This window comes from Coregonus lavaretus, assembly GCF_964263955.1.
Source record: "Coregonus lavaretus genome assembly, chromosome: 40".
Lineage (NCBI taxonomy): Eukaryota > Metazoa > Chordata > Actinopteri > Salmoniformes > Salmonidae > Coregonus > Coregonus lavaretus.
Genome location: NC_140027.1, coordinates 2,202,963 through 2,228,373, shown reverse-complemented (window position 1 = coordinate 2,228,373; position 25,411 = coordinate 2,202,963).

Sequence of the window (25,411 nt, the reverse complement as noted above, 5' to 3'; positions counted from 1 at the left end):
CTAGTTACAGTTTAGTGGCTAATGTAACTACATACACACACACACACACACACACACACACACACACACACACACACACACACACACACACACACACACACACACACACACACACACACTTAGGACAGCCACACATTGGACTTCTGGGGTTACAGTTACAGTGTGGTGATTACCCTTCAAGCCACATAGCGAGTATTTCCAGACCCCATGACCACACATGTCAAGGATTCATACCACAACCAGGCCCATGGCGGAGGTGAGGTGAAAAGCCCTGTGAATAATAGCCAGGATTGGCTTTCATGAGCTGTAATAAAACACGGGAGATTGGAATGGATTGAGGAGTAAAGAGAGGCGGTGCACAATTACATTATAGAGGATCTGAGTATCTTCGATGGATCAGGGCACATGAAATGGAGAACCACTAATCATTGGGAATATAACGGTTCCCCCGAGATAAGTTTTGTCTTCATTTGGAATAAAGTGTAGCGATAAGGGGGGATGGGGGGGGGAACAAGGGAGGAAAAAATAGGTGTAATGTGCAATAGCAGCTGTGGCATGGTGACATGTAATGTGCAGGAATGGAGAGAGTGTGGAAATGGAGGACTGTTTTCCTCTCTCTTTCCCCTAAGACTTTGGGTTCAATTTGGCCAGATTATTCCTGATTCAGCCTTTTTTATTTCATCACCTGAACAACCTGCTGTATTTGCCTGTTTTCCACCAATTGGAGAAGGGACTGAAACATGCTTACGGTACTACTTTTAAATCACTTTATCGTATAATACGCTGAGAAATGTCAATACAATTGTTGTCAGAGTAATGTAGTTACATGGATTTGGCTCGGAAAACAAGTGAAAACCAACAAAGTGTAACATCGGGGGATGAAATGTAAAGGGGTATTACACTTGGAGAATAGTTTGTTGTCGGTTGGGAATGACTCAAATCCAACTTTCAAGAAAGTGTTTTATTGACAGTTGGTTCACAAGGTCAACGTTCAGTTTAATGTTTTCGATTTCACAGTTAAAGGGTGGTACATGTCAAGGTCATTGAAACATCTGTACAACAATCCTATTCTAACCCACAGAGAGACCTGGAGAATACTTATCACCTGAAATCACTGTCATTGTGAGGAACACGTGTCATACCCTGCTTTACACCACATAGTACAGACACTAAATACCATTCACAATTAGCTCAAGGTTTAATTAATTACTCCTAGTGATTTATCAACATGATTTACTATCCATAATCACCTCCAGTGTTTACCCACAAGCCACCAGTACAGACCGTACGCATATGCCATTAATGTCCCTGAGCGTTCCCACTGTCAAACTGAACTGTCTAACGCTGCCCCTCGATGGACACCCTCCCATGACGTAAAGTACCCCATACAGGCCCTTTCTGATTGGTCAACACATACAGGCCCAATCTGATTGGTCAAGCCATACTGCAGTACCCCAAAGGACTTGGTCTGGTCATAACATGGCTTATAGCATGACGTCTATAAGAAGAACAGTGCAATATGCAACTCATAGAGCGACGTTAACCACCTCAATAAAAAACAGAGATGGGTCAGCTACAGTACAGTAAAACACAGAAGTGATTTATGACCTGTTTATGTTCCATACATTGGCTGAGGCAATGGCACTTTGATTGTTATTGGCAGGACAGGAGAGGGCCAACTATTTTATTAATGATAAAATATGGATTTTTTTAAAATGAATGTGTGTAAATCAGTACATTCTGTCAATAGTTCTCACGTCAAGACTACATGGCTATGTCTTGTATCAACTTAAAGCTATTGGGCCTGGAGGCAGGTTTTAGTTTTGCAATATGGCCAAAAGGCTTTTATTGGGTAGTTATTCACACATTGATCAATGCAGAGAGCGTATTGAACATACAGTTAATATACACTTAATGTTTTGTAAATCGGGTGGAGATGGACCACATTTAATGGGTGGCAGGTAGCCTAGCGGTTAGAGCATTGGGCCGGTAATCAGAAAGGTTGCTAGTTCGAATACCTGAGCCGTCAAGGTGAAACATCTGTTGATGTGTCCTTGAGCAAGGCACTTAACCTTAATTTGCTCCAGGGCCACCGTACTACTATTTGACAATAAAACCTATGTATTATTTTTTGATCAGGAAGGTAAGCTCTTGTACTGTAGCTAACTGGGGGTTGTTAAAAGTTGATTGTTTCAATTGTTTCACATTTCCTATTCATCTTATTCACCTCACTGTATCCTTGATCAATTTACTCCTTTTTACTGTCACCTCATTACTCACTTGAATATCTTATTTTCAGGGTCTACCAACCAAATGTAGGATGGCAACAACATTTGTGTATGATAAAATTGAATTCAGTTAGTTTCAGTATGTTACTTTCTACCCCATAGTTCAATAAAAGTTAAATGCAAACTAGAAAACTGTTTAAACCCACTGAAGAAGAAAATGTAGAAAACTGTTCATAGTTTAAAAGCCTACGTTCACAAATACTACTTAAGGGATATTGTATTGATTGTTAAGAGAGGTTTCCTCTGTGGTATTGCTTCTAAGGACTAAAGTTTGGATGGCTATTTTTAATGCCAACTTAAATATTTAGATTTTTTCTTCACCACTTTCCTTTGGACTATTACACATACAACACACTGGGCACAGACGTCAATTCAACATCTATTCCACGTTGGTTCAACGTAATTTCATTGAAATGACGTGGCAACAAAATTGATTCAACCAGTGTGTGCCCAGTGGGAAACAACTGAGCTGATCAAATCAATCTTTCAATTAATTTCTTGCAGCTAGATTATTTCAATTTTTTGCTAAAATGTTGTCTTTCTTGCTGGATTTTGGGATTTACTGGAGGACAAAAAACATTGCTGCACAACTAAAACAGAAACTTAATTTCATTTGTGATTCAGAGACAGTTGATTTTGTGGAATTTTGGTTAAATTCTGCGTACCAGCTGATTCATTTGGGAATACACATTGTTATTGAATACACATAATTATTTGCATGACATTTGTGTCCTCACTTGTTTTTCTATTAGCGATGTTGGGTTTAGCGTAGGGCTGTGACGGTCATGGAATTTTGAATGACGGTTACTGGTCAGCCAAATGACCGAGGTCACTGTTATAATCGTTTAAATAACAAAACACATTTTCTCCACTTCTGCTCCTGACTGCATGTGCTGCTGCTGCAGGGGGCATTGCCTAGGCAACCAAAGACTTGTTTGCTACAACACCTTGCTTGTTTCAGCAACGAGCAACAATGTTTCATCTCATCACGTTGTAATGAGTCCATGTTACCGCGGAAAAGGTTTTGACGGTTCTTTTATTTTCATGATGGTCTTCATTCATAATAGTGCCAGCCCGGTTACACGATTATTGCTGGCACAATTAGCACAATTAATTGTGCCAGCCCTAACTGTCCGTTATACCTCTCAAAAAGACTGGGAAATAAACCAGTATGGAGGTCAAAATGGCCGCCAAAATCTTTTTCATTATATATTTGCAAGTTAAGCTAGTCGCTAACCAACATGGAGCTCTGAGTCAATTGTGGGAGAATAAGATTAAACTTCAGTGGGTTTCTAAATTAGCTTATTAACGCTAGGGTCATTAGCATGCGCAAACACAACCACCTTATTATAAAGCAGCTGGACCACTCCAAAAAACTGCGGAGACTTTAGTCTGACCTCATTAGTATAAGCATATGGAGGCAACCTGCGCATAAGTAACCAGCGCAGTCATCCAAGAGTGGGTATGTAGAGAAGGGAAGAGTGACATTTACATTTTAGCAGACGCTCTTATCCAGAGCGACTTACAGGAGCAATTAGGGTTAAGTGCCTTGCTCAAGGGCACATCGACAGATTTATCACCTAGTCGGCCCGGGGATTAGAACCAGCGACCTTTTGGTTACTGGCACAACGCTCTTACCCACTAAGCCACCTGCCGCCCACTAAGTGACCTAGCTCCCTCCTGTGAGGATTAATATCGGATCTGTAGGATGAACTGTAATGATTTATTCTTAGATACTGTACCTTAGCAGAAGACAAAGTCTTAAGAGGTGGCAGGATAGCTGTTCAGCTTTTAATTGTAAGTGAGAGTAGCATTTATTTTTCTCTTACAGAAATGAATGTAGTCCGCAACAGTGACTTTTTTTTATTGCACCTCTTTTAATCCATCTATAAACTACGCTTTATGCAGGTATATGTTAAATACTATTAGCATCAATGGCCCCGTGTAGCTCAGTTGGTAGAGCATGGTGCTTGCAACGCCAGGGTTGTGGGTGCGATTCCCACGGGGGGCCATTATGAAAAAATGTATGCACTCACTGGCTGTAAGTTGCTCTGGATAAGAGCGTCTGCTAAATGCCTAAGATGTAAATGTAATGTTACGTTTCATGAATAATCACTTGTGCAGAGAGAATCAATGTTGGGGGACCTGTCAAAAGAAAATCCAGCTTGTTGAACATAATATGATGAAACTGGTGACATATACTATTGCCTTGTAAAGCTAACTAGCTCACACAGTAGCTTCAATGCTAAATGCACAATATTCTCTAATTTCAAAACCCCACAATTTTTAGGTTACACTTATTCAGCAGAGTCAAGCCAAACTGTGGTGTATGTTTCTCCTTCTACCACAGAGGAAATCATTAGTTAGCGGTATTACGGTTGGAGCTTAACTGTTCTGACAGTAAAGGGTGAGAATGACATACAGGAAATAAGCCTTCAGATAAAGACTGGGTCGGCGTGGAAACAAGATATGACTCCCATTACTACCTGCAGCGCCTTAAAAACTGCCTGGAAAAAACAGCAATTTTCACAGTTATCATTGCTGGGAAGATAGTCTGGAGATTGGTGTTCGGCCCCGATGTCAGAGCTTCCTAGACATGCTTTGATGAAGGCTAGAAATAGAGCTAGCTACAGGACTCAAGGGGAGAAGAAGAAGGAGGGAGGCTTACAAAGACCTAAATTACAGAGTACTTACAGTATACGGGCCTCCAGACTGCCTGGGAAGGGGGAGAGTCTTTTAATTATTCTGTGAGTACAAAGCCATGTCATAAGAAGTCTACTTGGGGCGTCCTAATGTTTTTGTACAGTTAGTTAGGACCAAGGACAGGAGGTTGTGAATCCCACCTTGTGAATGGACCAGGAAAAGCTCTAGTCACTGCATATGAAAGTAGATTTACCTGATATTCAAGTAGATATACCTGATGGAGAGTGTTACCATATGCCACAGTGTTTGCCTGGGTTTCTTTGCCTTTTTGCTTTAGTCAGAGAGTCATCAAGTTGATTCAGCAACGGCAAACAGTGTGCTACTGCAGAGGTGGGAGATAATGTATAATTTACTTGGGACTTGAATATTGCTTCTCTCCTCTCTCTCTCTGTCTTGCTCCTTCTCCCTTCCTTCCCCATCTCTCTCTCTTCTTCTCCCCCTCTCTCTCTCCCGCTCTCCCTATCTACTCTCTTTCTCTTTCCCCCTTCTCTCTCCTCTCCTCTCCTCTCCTCTCCTCTCCTCTCCTCTCCTCTCCTCTCCTCTCCTCTCCTCTCCTCTCCTCTCTCTCTCCTCTCCTCTCCTCTCCTCTCCTCTCCTCTCCTCTCCTCTCTCTCTCTCTCTCTCTCTCTCTCTCTCTCTCTCTCTCTCTCTCTCTCTCTCTCTCTCTCTCTCTCTCTCTCTCTCTCTCTCTCTCTCTCTCTCTCTCTCTCTCTCTCTCTCTCTCTCTCTCTCTCTCTCTCTCTCTCTTTCTTCCTCCTCTCCCTCTCCTCCATTGCTGACATGCACATGCACAGTACCTCAAATGTGGAGCTAATCATTTTCAAGGCCATGATTTATGGTCTCTCTTTGCTAATAAAGAGTGAGTAACAAGCTGTCAATGAGAGCCCAAGGTTATTTATAAGCTGTCCAATGGATAATTTCTCTCTTTACCCTGACAATAAGGTTTATTTTTTGCTGATATGATACAAATTCACCCAGGAAGGCATGATAACGTGGAATGATGACGGGGGGTTTGTGATAGCTACAAATGTTCTATATCTCTCATTCAAAAGTGACAGAGTTAGGATGTCTCCAAGGATGTCTCAAAATAGAGGTAGATGTTGAGTGGTTTCATGTGCATATGAAACCAGCTTTTCAAACAGCAAGTCCTTGGACAGTAACATTGTAAATGTTATAGCTCCGGAATCTAAATCGATAGTAATGGAAATGGCATATTTCTTGGAATATTTATATTTTTGTAATATTTTCAGATGTGAAAGTTTCCAAGTCATTCAATGTTGTCTGACTTCTTGGTGTCTATCTTAGGACAGTCTGGATTCTCCTCCACACTCTTAGAAAAAAGGTGCTATCTTACAAGGGTTCTTCAGCTGTCCCCATAGAAGAACCCTTTAAAGAACCCTATTTGGTTCCAGGTAGAACCCTTTTGATTCCAGGAAGAACCCTTTTGGGTTCCATGTAGAACTGTTTCCACAGCGGGTTCTACATGCAACCCAAAAGGGTTCTACCTGGAACCAAAAAGGGTTCTACCTGGAGCCAAAAAGGGTTCTCCTATGGGTACAGTGAAGAACAATTTTGGAACACTCTTCTTAAGATTGCACTCTCACCCCTGGAGTGGCTTCAGTCTAATGAGGGAACAAAGCACTCTCTGGAGCAATCGCTGCACTTGTCATTCACTAGTAGTTTAGATCTCCAGAAAGGTCACGAAGCCCAAAACATTTAGATTCTCACATAAAGTGCGTACAAGTCTCAAGTATCAAGCCTGCAAACCATCATATCTCATTAAATCCAATCGGAGAACTCTGACTTCAAAAGTCTCATCACCTTGTACCGGTCATAGAATACATAATGACACATTTGTAACCTTTATGCAATGGATAAAGCTTTTATCATTACTTAGATCCCTGTAATTCCGCTGGACGCGCTTAATCAGAGTTGCCATGGATACATGGACAAACGGTTTCGTGCCATTTAACAACACATATCGGAGATATATTACTATAATGAACCCAATGACATGAATTCAATATTAGCATTCTTTCATTAAGTTATGGCTATGGCAAAATACGTCTGGAGGCAGTTAGAGCAATTTCAAATAAAGCTGCATTGTATTATTGTAATTAAATACATTTTCCATAAGGCTTGAGGCTCAGTTCTTGGTGATTGCTGAAGATTAATCATGGGTAATGCTTATAGCTGACCAGCACAGGGTCAAGCCATTTTGCAAAGCTCAAGGAAACATATTTCACTCTAATCCACTCATCTCTGTAAGACAGAGAAGTATGATTCACTCCTCTCGCCGTTTCACATGGATCACATGGCGACAGCTCTAGTTTTAGAATCCGGTTGGTGGTTGAAGCTGAAGGACGAATGGATGAATTACTTCAATACAGTATTCAATAGAAAGGAAAGGATCTGGCTTGGTTTGTGTACTCTCGTCCCCTGTTGTGCTTTTGATTCCCAACACCCTGGAAAAGAAACAAGCCATACACATAACAACACCCCAAACCCCAACGATGCTATATCCCGGATTAGGGTTCCTGAACAATTCCAGAATTCCAGAATGTTCATGCTGTCCGTGGAAGTGTTGAATTGGAATTTGCATTTGACCATTTTCCCAGAATCCCGAGAATATTTTTAGAAGACGTTGGGGGGCGGCCATTACTCATCCCTAAGATAAACATTAGACCAGAACAATCAGAGATAACAGTCCAAAGATTTAGATCCATCTCTGTAGGTGGCAGATAAAGGGAGAACACCTGCTGTTCACAGACTCTGCTCTGAATTAAATTAGAAACGAGAGACAGGGAACCTGCGGGAGCCGAAAGGAAGCAAGACATGGCCTCAATCAGAACAAGAACAGAGAACAAGAGCAGAGCTGAACTGGAAGAAGGAAACAAGGCAAAGCCTCAGACAAGAACAGAGAACAAGGAAATGGAGAAGACATTCACTTTTGTCATTGAATCTGATAGCCTACATCTTTCAAGACAAGGCCTCAGAACAAGAAGTGAGAACAGGAAGAAGGATAAGACTGAAGACACTAACTTTTGTTATTGGACCTGATTAGGGTTTCAATAAATTCCCTGGTTTTCCAAAATACCTGGTTGGAGGGTTCCGGATTCCCTGCTTATTCCCTCCTGATTCCCGGAACTTCCAACTGGGATTTTATGATAACCAGGGAATTTATTGAAACCCTAATCAGGTCCAATAACAAAAGTTAGTAGAATTTATCAAGCCAATCCTGATAAATCATTCACTCTTAATGCCCCCATGCAGTCTTTTTTTTTTTTTTATCACTACTTTATGTATAAGAAAAAACGGTGTGTTGATTTTAAAAAATAGAAATCCCAAATATATTTTTAAGAATTTATTTCCCTGAGCCTCCTTGGGTCACTGAAATCCTCAGTCTGACTGGGGATTGATAGAATAATCTAGAGCCCATCCCCTTACCCCTTCAAAAACACAACAACAAAGGCACATGTTATTCAACCTATCAGTTGGAGCTGGAGTTGGACCCTGAAAGCTACAAACTTCCACAGGTGTGTTACGGCTACTTTGTTTTGTCATCAAAACAAAAGGCACACATCACGCATCTCAATTTGCTATATCATTGTTGTACTGTTTTCAATTGGTCACCAGAAGATGAAGTAGGTCACCGGAAGATGCAGGACCAGAACAGCCTGTTTACATGGTGGACCATCCTGGCTTATACCCTGTCTGCCGTCTATTAATTGCAGAATGCCATGATTATCCACGCTGCGTCTCAGAGGACAAACACAGTAAGTCAAACTTAGTACTACTTGCTGTTTTAGGCCTCTGAGATGCAGACGCCCATGGTTTAATCTGCAGTATCATCACAAAGTCTATTTCATCATTTTGCGAAAAATACTTTGTAATGATACTGGAGATTATAAATTCTTTAAAATGTTCTAATGAATTACACATTTCGGAATGTTTTCTCTTCTTGAAAGTAAATAAATAAACCAGACTGAAATGAAAGGTTGTCTTCTTCATAAATTCTGTTGTCAGTTATTTACATAACACAATAAACAGACCGTGAACAAGGTTATAATGAAAGTCAAAATCATGGCATGTAAGTATCTTTTCAAGTTATTGTTTTACAATTAAAGCTCTGGAAGGTATAACTCACAGTAAAACGTATTTATTTTCTGATCCTTACCAAATAAGGAAGACCTTTTAGTGACTGATGGTACTTTTCCAAAAATGATATGGCATTTTCCGTGATCAGACACTTTCTTATCCGGATAGTAAATTAAATACATATCTGCACCAAAACAAATTACAGAAAGCATTGAGTCTTACATATGATAAGGAAATACATACACAAGTAATATAATATTAATAAAACAATAAAACAATACATTTATTGAAAGATTAAGGTTAGGGGAATACATTGTCTCAAAACAAAGTGCAAGTTACATCACCATCATAACCATAACATCATACACAACCACTTACCCTCACATTCAGGTGCCACACAAGCAAACCACGTCATATTACCCTTTCTATCTCTCCTGTAACAAAGCCAACACTTTCTAGGACACAGATTAAGCCTAATCCTGGACTAAAAAGCATTTTCAATGGAAAGTGTCTAGGAAACCGCTCCCAAATGTACTCAATTCATTAGACGTCTTCTCATGTTCATTGTCTGAACTCCATGCACATATTGAATGCCATGATTATGGTCAGGAGTTTTATTTTTTGGGGGCTACATGCTGCGCTTTCTTCCCAACCCCATTCAGATAAAACAGCCAAGCTGTTGGTTGTTCGTAGTAGCCTACTCTTTCTCATTTCGCAAACTTTTAAATTCGTAACTTTGTTCCATCTTGCATTGCATTAGTGAACTCTCACTCCACTTGCTACACATTGAGCATCTTTGCCGCTTTGATTGGCTAACCTAAACAACAGGGTACACACGCAAAGGCTACTAGTCAAAACTACATTGACAAGTTAGTTTTCTTATTAAATGACTTATTTGAAATGTCATGGTATATCATTGTATGTAACCGATATAGCCCCTGGTTCTCCTCAGACTTGACTGCCCTTGACCAGCACAAAAACATCCTGTGGCGTACAGCATTAGCATCAAATAGCCCCCGCGATATGCAACTTTTCAGGGAAGTTAGGAACCAATATACACAAGCAGTCAGGAAAGCAAAGGCTAACTTTTTCAAACAGAAATTTGCATCCTGTAGCACTAACTCCAAAAAGTTTTGGGACACTGTAAAGTCCATGGAGAATAAGAGCACTTCCTCCCAGCTGCCCACTGCACTGAGGCTAGGAAACACTATCACCACCGATAAATCTACAATAATCGAGAATTTCAACAAGCATTTTGCTACAGCTGGCCATGCTTTCCATCTGGCTACCACTAACCCAGCCACCAACTCTGCACCCTCTGCTGCAACTTGCCCATGCCCCCCCCGCTTCTCCTTCACACAAATTCAGACAGCTGATGTTTTGAAAGCGCTGCAAAATCTGGACCCCTACAAATCAGCTGGGCTAGACAATCTGGACCCTTTCTTTCTAAAACTAGCCGCCGAAATTGTCGCAACCCCTATTACTAGTCTGTTCAACCTCTCTTTCATAACGTCTGAGATCCCCAGAGATTGGAAAGCTGCCGCGGTCATCCCCCTCTTCAAAGGGGGTGACACTCTAGATCCAAACTGCTACAGACCTATATCCATCCTGCCCTGCCTTTCGAAAGTATTCGAAAGCTAAGTTAACAAACAGATCACCGACCATTTCGAATACCACCGTACCTTCTCCGCTATGCAATCCGGTTTCCGAGCTGGTCACGGGTGCACTTCAGCCACGCTCAAGGTCCTAAACGATATTATAACCGCGATTGATAATAGACAGTACTGTGCAGCCGTCTTCATCGACCTGGCCAAGGCTTTCGACTCTGTCAACCACCGCATTCTTATTGGCAGACTAAATAGCCTTGGTTTCTCAAATGACTGCCTCGCCTGGTTCACCAACTACTTCTCAGATAGAGTTCAGTGTGTCAAATCGGAGGGCCTGTTGTCTGGACCTATGGCAGTCTCTATGGGGGTGCCACAGGGTTCAATTCTTGGGCCGACACTTTTCTCCGTGTATATCAATGATGTCGCTCTTACTGCTGGTGACTCTCAGATCCACCTCTACGCAGACGACACCATTTTGTATACATCTGGCCCTTCATTGGACACTGTGTTAACAAACCTCCAAACGAGCTTCAATGCCATACAACAATCCTTCAGTAGCCTCCAACTGCTCTTAAACACTAGTAAAACTAAATGCATGCTTTTCAATCGAACGCTGCTGGCACCCGCCCACCCGACTAGAATCACCACTCTCGACGGGTCTGACCTAGAGTATGTGGACAACTACAAATACCTAGGTGTCTGGTTAGACTGTAAACTCAACTTCCAGACTCACATAAAGAATCTCCAATCCAAAGTTAAATCTAGAATCGGCTTCCTATTTCGCAACAAAGCCTCCTTCACTCATGCTGCCAAACATGCCCTCGTAAAACTGACTATCCTACCGATCCTTGACTTCGGCGATGTCATTTACAAAATAGCCTCCAACACTCTACTCAGCAAATTGGATGTAGTCTATCACAGTGCCATCCGTTTTGTCTCCAAAGCCCCATACACTACCCACCACTGTGACCTGTACGCTCTTGTTGGCTGGTCCTCACTACATGTTCGTCGTCAAACCCACTGGCTCCAGGCCATCTATAAATCACTGCTAGGCAAATCCCCGCCTTATCTTAGCTCATTGGTCACCATAGCAGCACCCACCCGTAGTCTGCGCTCCAGCAAGTATATCTCACTGGTCATTCCCAAAGCCAACACCTCCTTTGGCCGCCATTCCTTCCAGTTCTCTGCTGCCAATGACTGGAACGAATTGCAAAAATCTCTGAAGCTGGAGACTCTTATCTCCCTCAATAACTTTAAGCATCAGTTGTCAGAGCACCTTACCGATCACTGCACCTGTACACAGCCCATCTGAAATTAGCCCACCCAACTACCTCATCCCTATATTCTTATTTATTTTGCTCTTTTGCACCCCAGTATCTCTATTTGCACATAATCTCTTGCACATCTATCATTCCAGTGTTAATACTATTGTAATTATTCTGCACTATAGCCTATTTTATTGCCTTACCTCCATAACTTGCTACATTTGCACACACTGTATATATATTTTCTGTTGTATTTCTGACTTTATGTTTTTTACCCCATATGTAACTCTGTGTTGTTTTTATTGCACTACTTTGCTTTATCTTGGCCAGGTCGCAGTTGTAAATGAGAACCTGTTCTCAACTGGCTTACCTGGTTAAATAAAGGTGAAATAAAAAAATAAAAAAATAAAAAAATAAAAAACAATGTCACATGGATGTTTTAATTTAATTTAGAAAAATCATTTTTTCAGTGTTAAAATAGGCCTGTACATTTATTTTTTAGATTTTTTTCTCCCAAACAGCTTACACAGAAAAGGCTTTATCATCATTTTCACAATTCCAGAGGGTTATTTCAACCTCATAGCGTGGAAATAGCATAAAAAAATTGGAAAATCATGTTTTTACCTGCAGTGCCCCTTTAAAGGTCAGGTCAGAGCTAAACGGCTAACGTGACCTGACACGTCACCCTAACATCCCCTTTAATTCTTCACTTCAGCAAAACATGGTACAGCCTTCTGAGCTCTATATTGCCCAATTGTTTTTCCAAAAAGGTAATGGGAAGCAAAGCGCTCTTCAGCCGGTACTAGAGGAGAGACTGCTGAGAAATTTATATTCTGTCAGGCGTGCTCAAACATTTGACACGTACACAGGTTTTAATTGCAGGAAATACTGAACGTTCATTCCCTGGGTATTTGGTCCAAAATAACAAACCCCTGAGCTCATGTAGATAATAGATTTGTGTTTGCTGAAGTGAACACAATGCAAGTTCCTTTTGTTTGTGCTTTGGCTATGGAGCCCAGAAGATCACTCGCGTCAGGGTCTTTGAAATCGTAAATGTTTCAAGCTAAACGCATCCACATAATCACATTTTGAGTGGTTATTGAAATGCAAAGCCCCTAATGAATGTGAGACTATTTGGGGAACAGAAACTAGGTGTTAAATTGGATGGAAATGGGAAACTTTAGGCAGTGATGCCATGTGGGAACTTTTTGTGCAAGCTTAATGGAAGTGGTTCAGAACCATGCTTGTGTAATGAGTAACCTTAGCTGAGACGTGAAGACTTGCATTAGCTCCCCGAGCTAATGCCTACCCAGCTAGCACAGTGGATCTGGGCTCATTCCAGCTGAGAGTCGGGGCACTATTCCAACTGTCATAAACAGGCCACTAGAGCTCGACCATCAAGACGGTAGGTAGACCCCCTTTTGTTAAGATGGAAACAAAATAGCTAGCCAGCTAATTATTGTTATTTTGTTACAGTTCTAACGTTAAAGGTAATCTATGTATGATATTTTGTTTGTGGTATTGTTTGTTAAATGGTCTGGTAAAATGATCGGGAAATCAGAGTACGTTCACGTTATGTGATTGTGTTTACAATATAACGTTAAACTTAAACGGTAAATAATATTTCTTATCCAATTTGGACATTAAGTAACTAGATTATTTTTGTAATAATATTCTGCAGAAAAGTATGTTAAAAAAGTTATTTTACTGCTGCTTAAGTTACCAGTGTGAAAAGGCAGGTTGCAGTAGCCTAATGTTAATTTATAGGACTGAGTAGGATATCAACACATAAAACGACTAACGTTAAGGGATTTCTAACATGTTTCAAGGCCAGTTTCATAATCAGCAATCAGATTGTGTTGTCTGACAGCAAACTGCTAACCAACCTCTTCTGATTAATCAAGGTGAGTGTTCTCTGAAAATGACACAAGTTTTTGAATGTTAATGTTTCACTTTGACACCTAGAAATCTCTGCTCTGTCTCTCTAGCCTGCCAGCTAATTCCAGCAGTAGCCTCAGCTCTTCCTCCTGCAGCCAGCCAGCTATTCAGCCAACAAAGGTGAATAAGGTTCCTAAGAATTAATGTAAGTCGCTATATATTCCCTTTAGTAATTCAGTTAATCAATGTGTGTTTTAGAGCTCTGGCCCTCAACGTCAGCATTTGTCAGAAATGACTGAGAAGTATTCAGAGTATAGTGTGACTTCAAACATCCGGCGAAAGTGTACTGCAAACGTGTCAAGATTTCTGACATCTATCCAACAAGGGCAGTCTACACTTAATGTAGAAAATGCTGCTGTTCCTCAGACATTTTATGTCCAATGAGGCCGCTGAGGAAATGTTGTTCAGTGGTCAGGACTTTGAGGATGAACTGTTTGTGGATGCTTTGGTGTACACTGCAGGTGGAGGAGAAGGTGGAGGTCAGGGTGAGGTTGATGATGCTGAGGAGAACATTGATGATGAGGTTGAAAGTCCAGCGGACCGTTTCAAAGGCTACTTGGTGAATTGGGCTCTTGAATATGGAATAACAAGAAGAAGGAGAGCGAAGTTGTGCCTTCATCATGGGTCCAGGATGGCATGAGCTACTGGCCCCCTTATACATCCACAGAACGCTGCACAAGGGCAGTGAAACGTCAAGAAGCACCTGACGTAACATGGGGTTTGTTTGATGTGAACATCAGGTACACTAGAGGTGAGTTAATGTTATATTTGCAGTCAACTATTTATAACTGACATCAACCTCCTGAGACAACAAAATGTATCTGCAATCTAAACACAATACATTAATATTCCCTTACAGACACATATGAAGAGGCTCGCCGTAAGCTTCCTATGGCTGTGGTCCAATCTGATCTTCAGACTGAGGAGGATGACCGCCCCGCATATATGAAGAGAAAAGGAAGGTATAACAACTACAACAAATATGATTTTTTTTAAAAAGTGGATGGCCTAAATATCCAACATATGTTTACTTCACTGGTCGTTCTTATGAGTTCAATAACCGTATATCTTTAACATCAGGGGCACAAATACGCAAATATTCAGTGCCACTGAAAGTGAGGATGAGGGACCAAAGGAAAAGTTTCCACTCAAGGACCAGTCAAACCCCTCGAAAGGTTTGCCACCTGCACCAGTTATCAGACCTCCAGAGGACAGATGAGAGACACCTGGGAATTCTGATAGGCCAACAAGGATTGAGCCAAACATTCAAGAACAGCAGCAGCCAGTGTGTGATCGTAAGTGTTACATGTAAGGTACACATTGTGGCCCCCACCAACATCAAAGTTGCCCACCCCTGATCTATAATGTGATTGCGTTGATTATGTTGTTTACATTTATCTTTGTTATCCTTTCTAACTTTAACTACTGAAAGAATGTGAGGGATAAAACACAACTGTGTGCTGTTTTGTATTTTTGCAGCAATTCTTCGTGAGATCTTAACCTCTGTAGAAATGATTAAGCAACAGCAAAAGCTGATTTTGCTGCAGCTGCAAAAGCTCCAGGCGAACAGATCAACCCTGGATGAGGTTCCAGATTTGACAGACCTTCGACTTCCAATGTCCTCGCTGGAAGACTTGAGGAGAGTTGAGGGCCAACTTTCAGATCAAGACATTAAAAATAACCTGGTATGACAAGATATCATTATATCATTGCATGTATTGCTGAAAAGCAATCAACCAAGCCACAATCAGACGCAGAATACCATTCCAGCTTTCTTCAAATTAGTATTATATTCATCATATACAAGTTTTTGTTTTTTAGACCATATATTTGGGACTGTCTGGAGGGATGACCACCAAGGAGAATGTGTAGGGAATCCTCTCAAAACTCCTTACAAATGGCGTGGCCATGAAAATTAATTGGAGAGGGGCCAATGGGAAACAGGCTTTTCCCTTAAAAAGTGTTGTTATCGGTAAATTTGCTTTCAAGGCCATTGCATGGGGCAGAGAGACATAATGTCACAGAAGTTATTAATTAAATAAAACAGGCCAGCATGTCAATTTGATTGTCAGCAGGGAAGTTCATTATTACAACATAGTTTTCAAGGCAGGAAGAATATAATGAACTGGAAATATTTTATAAAAAGCCATTGATAAAACTATTTTGTAGGGACATGGGTGTTGCATAAACAATGAGTCATATTTCAGGGAGTATTTCAATAAGTGTTCTATTTTCTCTCTTTCTGATATTTACAAAGGTGCTGTGCATCGCAACCATTCTGAAGTTCCTGATGTGGAGATAGAAAAATACATAAAACGATGGATGCAGCTAGCCCCTGACAGAGATGGAGGGAGAAAAAGGAGAGAGCGAGTGAGTTGTGACCAGACCTTGGAGGAGTGATGGAGAAAACTGAATGCCTACCAGAGCTTAAATAGAAAGAAAGCTTAAATAGACAAAATCAAACTACTTCTCATTGTTTCTGTGAGCAAAAAATAAAATGTAAATTTCAATTTAATTATTTAAGAGTCTTTCCTGTTTAAGTAGTATTTTAGTATTTTGATACTTTGTGCAAGGCAATTGATCAGCATTAAAAACTTTGTGGATGGGTATAATTTGTGTGTATAAAATGTATAATAGTAATATTTAAAATGTCTAAATCGGGTAATTTTGTATACATTTATTAAAATTGGCATCGGGCCGCATCTGGGGGGATTCTGGTAAAATGCCGGCAAAGTCGGCTGAATTCCGGTAGACTGAAGTGGCCCGATGTACTTGGGCCGATTCTGGGCAGTCATTCATTTTGATTCCGGGCCGATTCAATCAGTTCCAGCCCCCAGGAAGAGGGCCGCTTCTGGGCCGATTCCTCATTGCTAGCTGGGTAGGCTTTAGCTCAATGGGCTAACACGGTCTTGTGGTGTACAGGAGACCCAGGTTTCAACCCAGTCAGTCACAAGCACAGAGTTGGTCTAACACAACAATGCTGGTCTGGTAAACATCTGAATATTCAAGGCATTTCCAACGAGTGATCAACAAAGCTTTAGATAAAAGCTATCCAACTTTGGTTTAAACTTTGAGCCATTTTGTAGGTTCATACAGTAGCTTGTGTTAATTGAGACAATTTACTGTCGCCACTGTACGCCCATAAAATGAACCCAAACTGAGAGCGACATAAAGACATACGGCATATAGCATATGTGTGAAACATTTTAATTTAATCATGCAAATATACAGGACTTGTCATTGTTAATCATGGTGTAAATCAGACCCTGAGGATTAAAGTGAGCTGCATACTGTATCTCATTTGCAGAGTGTAGGCTAGCACGGCTGCATGGAACACGCACACACACACACACACACACAATACTCTCTCAATATCTTAAGATCAGTAGATCACCAATAGAAAAAGTGCCAGAAACAACATGCCCCCTGGCTTTGAACAACTTTTCCAAAATAATATCACATTATCTACACCTTGATTAGACTAATGTAATCAAGCTTTTGATTAAGAACAACCTTAACGCAGCTAGGAGTCCTTGTTAACAATGACTTAAATAAACATTAACATTAATTTCTAATAAATAAGAAAAACAATACATTATATTATTTATGTTTATAAACTGGGTGGTTCGATCCCTGTTTGTTTGGTTACCATGGCAACTACTGTAGCTATCTAGTAAACTTGCTAGCTACTTCAGTGGATGTTGAACACATTTCTACTGGCAAATGAACACATTTCTAGTGGCAAATGGGTTCAATTATAGCCATGGTATAAAAGGGATAATCAACTCTGGGCTCTATGTGTTCTCTGGAAAATAATGCGCACCTTCCACATTGTTCATTCTTTGCCATAGAACGCGTAGCCCCTTGGTCGAGTCACGACACCATAACCATAATACCGTTTCTACAACGGGTGGGTCTAAGCCTGAATGCTGATTGGTTAAAACCTATTCCACAATTTACCACCAGCTAAATCTATGATGTTAAAATGCCTATTTACTCTGTTCCATCTGACTGCGCAATCCACTGTCTCATCAGCCCAGCTAAGCAGTTGATTAACTTGATCTCCACTATAAAAAATTAAAAGCATCTAGACATTATCTCACATTTCTTTTAGACTAACATTTAGTTTTTAACAGCGGAGATTTGTATAAACCTTGCTGTCTGTATAAACCTTGCTGACATTAGCAACATTGTTTCAATATTCAAATTTGATCTCCAGCTGTAATGAACGAGTCGGGACGAGACAGAAAGGCAGGCAGCGTTTCTCAGCCAGTCGAAATCATGAATCAGCTGGCATAACTTTTATGGATATATACAAAGAAATGTCAAATAAAAAAAGGTAAAAAGAAACAAAGCGCAGCTAGTTTGCAGTCTTTCCAGCTTCAGTATGAAGTGATTGTGTTAGCTGTGTTGTTGGCTAGCTCCTCTGAACAACAGTGTCCTGACGAGTGAGCACATTTTCTATGCCAGGCGAAATCGCGCTCATTGTTATGGATGTATCCAAATAAATGTCACTAGAAAACACCTTAAACAAATGCAAATAAGATAATAAGAACGTAACCAGCCAGTATGGCAACCGAACTGATATAAGGAATGACCAGCCTGCATGGTTAGCAACCCTATATTTGTTTTTCGACTATATCTTGTGGAAGGATGAAATAGTATGAATAAATTAATTAAAATAATGTTTTTAATGAAAATATGTCAATCAATATTTGAATATGTTGGTAACCCGTTCTATAAAAGTGATAATGCCCTTGAAGCCAGTGTTTGGAGGATATAATGTGACTAGTTTCAGGAAACTAGGCGTATGTTGTGGGTCACTACTTCACAGGAGAGCCATTTGAACGTAAACTTTTTTTTTTAAATCAAAATGCTTTTTTGGCAGAAATGCCTTCTGGAACATGTGACCTTTCATGTGCCTTAATAACAAACTTGTATGCCATCTGTAAATAAGAATAAAATAGTTAAATTACAAGCCTAGCTGGTTAAGCCACAGAAAAAGACAGCATACACGTTTGTTATTAAGGCACATGAAAGGTCACATGTTCCAGAAGGCATTTCTGCCAAAAAAGCATTTTGATAAAAAAAAAAAAGTTTACGTTCAAATGGCTCTCCTGTTCGGATTTGTCTGCCATATAGCACGCTTCTGTCTATTTGAGCTAGGCAGTATGTACAGGTAATCCTGTCTAACGCGGCTTTAAAAAAAAGTTATCATGTAGTGGAGCTGCATAAGTGTTGCTCTCCACTTTCTGGAGGATCGAGTTTTGAAATCAGTGGAATTAGAGTATGATAGCTAAAGAGATGGAGAAAACACCTGTCTCCGGATTACATCTTCAAACTAAGGGCAACCATTGCATCTGTAACAGGGAGACGCGTCCATCATGCATGATGTATAAGGGTAAGATAGTCTAGCTAGCTACATTTTCAGATATTACACATTTCTAATTTTGACAGAAAGTGGTTTCATTTCAAGTTAAAGTGTAATGTTAGCTAGCTAGCTAACGTTAGCTGGCTGGCTCGCTAGCTAACGTTACGTGTATGATCTTAGTATTCGTATCTCAGAGCCATTTGCTTGGCTAGTTAGAGCCTAATGTTAGCTAGCTAACATTGAACCTGGTTGGTTAGCTACCTGCAGATTCATGCAGGGTAGTAACGTCATGAGTTGGGATTATGGTTAATTGTTTACCTAGCTAGCTACATGTCTTTAAAAAAGACTCCACTATGCAAGTAACCATTTCGGGTGCGTTCGTAAATTCAGTCTGAGTATGCCAGAACGCAGAATAACTGATGAATTTACGAACACACAACACCCGTTGAATATGGCCGGTGTCAGTAAACGTCGGCTAAAAAGCGCGATTAAATTGTTGCCAGCAGCACAGTTACAGTCACCAATGCTCTGGATAACATGAAAACAGCCTAACCAGCTCTGCTAGCTGTTTTCATGTCACCCAGAGGTAAACAATGGACCATAATCCCAATTTTGTGTCTGGAAGTAGCTAGCAAGCTAGCCAATGTTAGCCAGTTAGCTTGAGTGCTTGACTGCCGTTTTGAGGTCAGAACGCTCGGATCAACCCCACTCATCGGGCCAGAGCGTCAAGTGTGCGCTCTGAACCCTCACACACAGGCACACACGCACACACACACACACACAAATACACACACTCACACACACACAGACGCGCGCACGCACACACACACACACACACACACACACACACACAGCGGATTGTCCAGGCAGGATCCTAGTGGACCATGAAATTAATCTAGCGTGATAAATTATTCATTATTTTAGTCGCCCCTTTTTATCCCAATCTATCTCTGGAAGAATCCTTGAGAGCATTCATGTTGACAATGCAGAACAGAACTGGACACGGCGTTAGCTGCTTGTTTGTTATCCTTAGAAACATGAACCTTAACGCTGTAGTACTAAGTGACCCTAAGGCTGTTTGTGTCATCATACTGTAATTTATACTATGATAATATTTGTTTAATCTCTCAATCTCTGAGGAGGAGGCTTTTGTTGGATTTATCTGGGAATAGAATGTAATATAATATAATAGTTATATTCCAAGCTATTTCATAATCTGGAATTCTTAGTCAGAAGTTGGTCAGAGAAAGGATCAGGGTGTGTACTAGTAAATGAAAACATGTCTTACAGTATAATACAGTTTTAGTTATAGCCTGTTAGAAGATGATTTCAAGTACTGTTTTCACAAACTGTGCGTGGCTCTTAAAGGAACACATCTAGGGTTGCCAAGCTACTGGTCATTTACCAAAGTTACCGGAATCTTTTGTAATTTTGGTAATTAACAGGTAATTTATGGCAATCTATGGTAACTTTGGTAATTTATACTTGAATAACCTTTAAAAAAAATATTAATATATGAAGAGTTTATTTCCAAAACGCTATATCCACCAATTTTTCAAATTTGTGTTTTTTCGCTAGAAATGACTGCATATGGGTACCTTCATGTGTGTGTAAAATATGACTGTCCTTAGATGTTTTATTAATATATTTTACATGTGTATTATTATTATATTTCTTTGGCAAAACACTATATATCCATTATTTAGCTGAAATGGAATGTTAGTATACTGTATATTTGACTGTGATATGTGGTTGTCTCACCTAGCTGTCTTAAGATGAATGCACTAACTGTAAGTCGTTCTGGATAAGAGCATCTGCTAAATGATTAAAATGTCAAATGTGAATGTTTTACACGCAGCTCTCATGTTACAGTATTGATTGATTCATCTTTTTTATTATTATATTGATGTCACAAATGCATAATTTCATTTGTACAGTTATTTATTAAAATGTTTGTTATTTGTGTAAAAACTAGCAGTACTACTTATTTCTCTGAGAGTGAGGCGGATATATAGTGCCTTTGAAATGAAACCATCAAGTGATAGATTTCAAACAAAAATATGTCTGTCATTGACCATACTATAATTAGATAGTTAAAAAGTAGGTGTCCTTATTCATGCATTCATAAAGTCTTTATAACAGCTATATAACACATTACAACATTTGTCATAACCTGACATAAGTGCTTTTAAATAGTTATGAGTAATGGCATAAGTTCATCCTGTTGTTATGCTCTAATGTCAGCTGTTAATATCAACTGCTATTATACAGTCTGTATGACAACTTATGTCATATGTTAACTGAACAAAAATATAAACACAACATGTAAAGTGTTAGTCCCACGTTTCATGAGATGAAATGAAAGATCCCATACATTTCTCTCAAATTTTGTGCACACATGTTTTTACATCCTGTTAGTGAGTACTTATTATTTGCCAAGATATTCCATCCACCTGACAGGTGTGGCATATCAATAAGCTGATTAAACAGCATGATCATTACACAGATGCACCTTGTGCTGGGGACAATAAAAGGCCACTCTAAAATGTGCAGTTTTGTCACACAACACAATGCCACAGATGTTTCAAGTTTTGAGGGAGTGTGCAATTGGCATGCTGACTGCAGGAATGTCCACCAGAGCTGTTGCCAGATAATTGAATGTTCATTTCTCTACCATAAGCCGCCTCTCACGTCGTTTTAGAGAATTTGGCAGTATGTTCAACCGGCCTCACAACCGCAGACCACGTGTAACTACACCAGCCCAGGACCACCACATCCGGCTTCTTCACCTGCGGGATCGTCTGAGACCAGCCACCCGGATAGCTGATGAAACTGAGGAGTATTTCTGTCTGTAATAAAGTCATTTTGTGGGGAAAAACTAATTCTGATTGGCTGGACCTGGCTCCCAAGTGGGTGCACCCCTGCCCAGTCATGTGAAATACATATAATAGGGCATAATTAATTAATTTATTCAATTTACTGATTTCCTTATATGAACTGTAACTCAGTAAAATCTTTGGAATTGTTGCGTGTTGCGTTTGTATTTTTTTCCCAGTATAAATGCTTCATAAGTGTCTACATACCAGATGTTATAACATGGCGTTATATAATTTATTAAACTCTGTGTCACATTATTACATTGAATGGAATGATGGGTGTCATAACCACATCACATGTTGTTATAGTGTGAACAGACACCTTAAGTAAAGTGATTAATTTGAGGTGTAAAACAATTATGAATGTGCTTAATATCACAGTTGAGAGTATTACAAAACCATTCAGAATCTCCAAGAAACAATGGGCAAATTGGAGCAAAGATGTATTTAGGATTTTTTTTTATTTAGTCAACAAGACAATAAACAAATTTGACCACGTCCAGATATAAAAAATATACATTATTATAATAACATCAACTTGCCAAAAAGCAAATTGAAGCAAATATATTTTGACAACAAAATCACAACAGGATTTGTGAAAGCTGTGAAAAAAGGAAGATGTGCAGGCTACAATAACAATGACAGATACATGTATATTATTTATTTGTCACATGCTTCGTAAACAACAAGTGTAGACTAACAGGGTCCTTTTCCAACAATTCAGAGTTAAAGATACAAAATATAATGAATAACAATAATGAGTAAAAATAAGTTGGCTATATACACAGGGTACCAGTACTGAGTCGATGGGCAGGGTTACGAGGTAATTGAGGTAGCTATATACATATAGGTAGGGGTAAAGTGACTAAGCAACAGGATAGATAATAGACTGAGCTGTAGCAGCAGCGTATGTGGAGCAGTAGCAGCAGCGTATGTGGTGAGTGTGAAAGTGTGTGTGTGTATGTGTGTGTGTGTGTGTGAGTGTTTGTGTGGTGTCAGTATGCATGTGTGTGTCAGTTATGTGTGTGTGTGTGTGGGCGTATGTAGCGTGTGTGTATATGTGTGTGTTTGGGGTGTCAGTGTAAGTATGTGTGAGTGTGTGGGTAGAGTCTAGTGTGTGTGCATAGAGTCAGTGCAAGAGAGTTAGTTAAAAAAAGGGTCAATGCAGATTGTCCGGGTAGCCATTTTGATTAGCTATGTTGCAGTCTTGTTTAGCAGTTTAACTCTTACTAGCTAATGTTATTATTATCCATGTTATTTGCTGTGGCTAGGTTTGCTAACATGAGCCGGCATCTGCCTTCTCCCGGGAGAAGACAGATGCCAGCTCATGTAGCAAACCTAGCCACAGCAAATAGCTAATGACAAAGTGAAAACATGTTTAAAACATTTTAGCCAAATTCATTGAAAATGAAATACAGAAATATCTCATTTACATAATTATTCACACCCCTGTGTCAATACATGTTAGAATCACCTTTGGCAGCGATTACAGCTGTGAGTCTTTCTGGGTAAGTCTCTAAGAGCTTTGCACACCTAGATTGTACAATATTTGCACATTATTCTTTTTTAAATTCTTCAAGTTGGTGGTTGATCATCGCTAGACAGCCATTTTCAAGTCTTGCCATAGATTTTCAAGCAGATTTATGTCAAAACTGTAACTAGGCCACTCAGGAACATTCAATGTCATCTTGGTAAGCAACTCCAGTGTTTATTTGGCCTTGTGTTTTAGGTTATTGTGCTGGCGAACATGTCTCCCAGTGTCTGTTGGAAAGCAGACTGAACCAGGTTTTCGTAGAGCATTTTGCCTGTGCTTAGCTTCATTCCGTTTATTTTTGTCCTAAAAAACTCCCTAGTCCTTGTCGATGACAAGCATACCCATAACATGATGCAGCCACCACCATTCTTGAAAATATGAAGAGTGGTACGCAGTGATGTTGTGTTGGATTTTCCCCAAATATTATGCTTTGTATTCAGGACATAAAGTTAATTTCTATGCCACATTTCTTGCAGTTTTACTTGAGTGCCTTATTGCAAACAGGATGCATGTTTTGGAATATTTTTTTTCTGTATAGGCTTCCTTCTTTTCACTCTGTCATTTATGTTAGTATTGAGGAGTAACGACAATGTTGTTGATCCATCTTCAGTTTTCTCCTATCACAGCCATTCAACTCTGTAACTGTTTTAAAGTCACCATTGGCCTCATTGTGAAATCCCTGAGCGGTTTAATTCCTCTCCAGCAACTGAGTTTGGAAGGACTCCTGTATCTTTGTAGTGACTGGATGTATTGATACACCATCCAAAGTGTAATTAATAATTCCACTATGCTCAAAGGGATATTCAATGTCTATTAATTTTTTTCATCTACCAATAGGTGTCCTTATTTGTGAGACATTGGAAAACCTCCCTGGACTTTGTTGTTGAATCTGTGTTTGAAATTAACTGCTCGACTGACAGACCTTACAGATAATTGTATATGTGGAGTACAAAGATGAGGTAGTCATTCAAAAATCATATTAAACACTATTATTGCACACAGAGTCCATGCAACTTATTATGTGACTTAAGCAAATGTTGCCATGACAAAGGCATATCATACTTATTGACTCAAGGCATTTCAGCTTTTCATTTGTAATTCATTTGTAAAAAGATAATTCCACTTTGACATTATGAGGTAGTGTGTGTAGGCCAGTGACACAACATCTCAATATAAACCATTTGAAATTCAGGCTGTTTGGAATATATGGAATATGGAATACTTTCTGAAGGCTGTTTATTGTTGGTTAACACTTTTAATGCGGGATGGGTAGCCTAAAAAGGTTACCAATGTTTTTATTCGCCAAGAAATAAGAGGAGGAGAGGGACTGGTGTGGGAGAAAGAAAGAAAGCAAAAATATTTTAATTGCCACCCACTTTTGTATCAGATTATTGGACTGGCATGCTACTCTGTATATCATACTTCATTCATCACATCCAATACCTTTAGAAGAGACATGATCAAACAGAATAGACTCAAGGCGTACACATGATCAGACAGACAAAGAAATTGGAATTGCTGAGAAATCTTCTTATCTTGTTTCTGATCTCACATTACTCCAACAAAATAGTCTGGCATTACAAAATAAAATTGAAGCGTGGTATTTACTGTGAGCTATCTCAACTCCCCGTTGAAATGTCACTCTCTTGACGTGTGTCCATAATATTCAGACACCAACCAGGGATCTCAGATTTCAGTGCACTCACAGCAACCGTGTTCAAAATGACATAA